We start from the raw sequence: 2,760 nt of genomic DNA on the forward strand, positions 1-2,760 counted from the left end.
GGCTATTGGTATGTAAGCCAGCTCCAAGTTTATTGAACATTCAGCTGCTTTAGCCGGCAGGGGTGAGCCCCAGAGGGGAACACTGCCTGGGAGTGACCACCCAGCCAGGATCAGGTGCAATGTAAATGCTGACTGGCATTTGGAGGAGCAGACTCCAGTGGAGTTTCTTTAGTCATTAAATGATTCACACATTGGCAAGTGTGAATCTGTCATGCCTTGTGTGATCTGAAGCAGTCCCTTGTCATCACAAAAAGGCTGGGCAGGGAGACAGACCAGCTCAAAAGGGGACTTAGAGACACAAAGACTTCGATGAGAAAAAAGAAGCATCCAAATGACTCTTTTCTCAGTAATTTTTGCTAATTGTAAAGCCATTGACTGCTGTTCCCAAAGCCTCCCCGTGAGAGGGAGCTTAATCACCAATGACAGTTTTTTGGCATTTTTAGAGTTGTCACTAAGAATGCACATCAGACACCTCCACCCAACAGCAACATCCGCCTTGACAAAGTGAAGACTCCACATTATCCTTGTCTTTATCACTTGTTCTGTCAAATTCCCTACATTTACACCGCTAGCCGTACCATGATATTAGCTTGAGGCAGCTATGAACATCTCCGTTGTTTACAATAGAGCATCCTTCTGACAAACAATACAAATATCATCTCCTTTCATAAACCACTTTATGGGCTGAAGCATCCCAGAGAAGAACAGACAAGAGCCCATCTGTGGACTGTGTTAGACTGATTGCAGATTTGGATTGATTCTGTTTGTTCAGCCTCGGGAACATCTTTGCCACTACAGGTTTGGATGTGGGGACTCTGCGCACAATTTTCAGCTCCAAGATAAAACTAGGCAAGAAACAGTATTGTTAACAGGGAAAGAGAAGGAGTCACTTGCTCAGGGGCTGGGCCATGGGAACCTCGGATGAGCTGTGTTTCATCTAGCTAGATGGAGCTAGGGCCAGTATAAAGCTTCACCTATACATCATAACCGGCCAGTCCTTCAAGCCAGATGTGAGAGCAGACTCAGCTGTGAGCCAAGACTCCTGCGCTGAACATCCAAAGGTGCTGCCTAAGCCCTTTCCCTCTCCAGACATAATCCTAATTGCCGATGCTTGGCAGCCACTCCATCATGAGCAATAAGGGAAATTCATATTTTGTGTTTTAAATGTGTTTATTAGCCAAGAAGTTATCACCTGAAAGTGGACGCTAGGGCATGTCCAGAAAACTCTTTCCCTAAGGTTCCCACCAACAATGTAGGTACTGTAACGTCTCATGGCAGCTTGGTACCAGCTTCACGGCTGCTAAAGCCCTGCAGAAGTCTAACGAAATCCAAGAGTCTTTTTTAATGTCACAAAGTAACTTTTTGAATGACTAACTCAGAAGTAAAGTTTTTTGAGAAGCTTTACCATCACTGGAGGAAATTTGTGAGTTGCAATGTATGGCTGTTTGATGATGGAGAGCACGTAAAGTGATCTCTTGGGATGGAGCTGGCACGCCTGCTCTCTTTATGCTTGTAACCTGGAGCAAATTCACGCTCTGGTCTTGCAGTGTGAATATCCCACTCATCTGACTTCTCCACACCCCCAGTTAATTACAACTCTGCATTTCCTTAAAGAACCCCAGGTGCAAACATACAGATTAGAGGCAGTTCCAGGAATAGGTTGGTTGGCTTGAAGAGCTAAAAGGTTATTGTTTCCACAGGGTTTTTATACAGTGTGTGTGTGTGTGTGTACGCATGCATATATTTATATTTCAATTATATTTATGTTATTATTTCAATTACAACCACCCATCTCTTCATAATGCCTGATTTCTTTCTGCACTGGATTAAGCCCTGGTTGAATGCCAGCTCCAAAATGGCATGAATGAGTCCTTACAGCATGGGGAACCTTTCATCATTTAGGTCTTGAAATAAATTTCACCATCACTCTCATCTCTTTCTCTGAGACCCTCTTTTGCTCAATCCCTCCTTCCTACTCACTGAGGACACTACAGCAGTGTATTTACTTGTAAAGAAAGAGACTCTTCTTCGGTATTATACGTACCCTCCAGTTGGAGAGAGGTTAGGAGCCATGGACAGTTTGTATTCAACTGTCACTTGAAATGCTGTAACAAGGGTCCTGTCTTCACTGTCCAAATAAAAATAACTGAAACCCACTATACTCTTTGGTTGCAGACATGAAGGCATAACGGTTTTATTGCAGGGCAAATTCATCTGAGTCAGCTGTTGGTTCCATTCCTGTGTCCCACTTGCCCTCAATAAACACATACCTTTCTTGTCAGAAAAGGCAAGATCAGTGACCGCTGGGATCATCGCACCATGCAGGCAGAGTGAACACTCAACAAAATATCTGACTTAAAAATGCCAACATGGTTCAGCTTAGCCAAATGCAACCTGTTGAAGATTCTTAAAGACTACACATGAAATCATTAGACCAGACCATTTTTGAGATAGCATAGCACAATCGTTTGGAAGGAATTATTTCTCAGCTTTTGTTGTGGCCTCTACTCTCAGCACTGCTTCATGGGTATACTCAGATTTTGTACGTGTCCAAAGACGTCACTACAAACTATTTGTGAGAGTCAAAGCTGGGTGTTGCCTCTGAGGATGGTTAGTTGGGAGAGGGATGACAATCTGGCTTAAGGGAGACGTGGTGGGATTTTCTGAATTGGGGTGAGAAGGAGTCCTGTGCTGTCTGGCCCATGAGGCGGAGGGGAAGCAGTGTGTACATGTAGGGAGAAGGCTGAGGAGAAGGGGTCA

Source organism: Cuculus canorus, chromosome 12 (assembly GCF_017976375.1).
Source record: "Cuculus canorus isolate bCucCan1 chromosome 12, bCucCan1.pri, whole genome shotgun sequence".
NCBI classification, from domain to species: domain Eukaryota; kingdom Metazoa; phylum Chordata; class Aves; order Cuculiformes; family Cuculidae; genus Cuculus; species Cuculus canorus.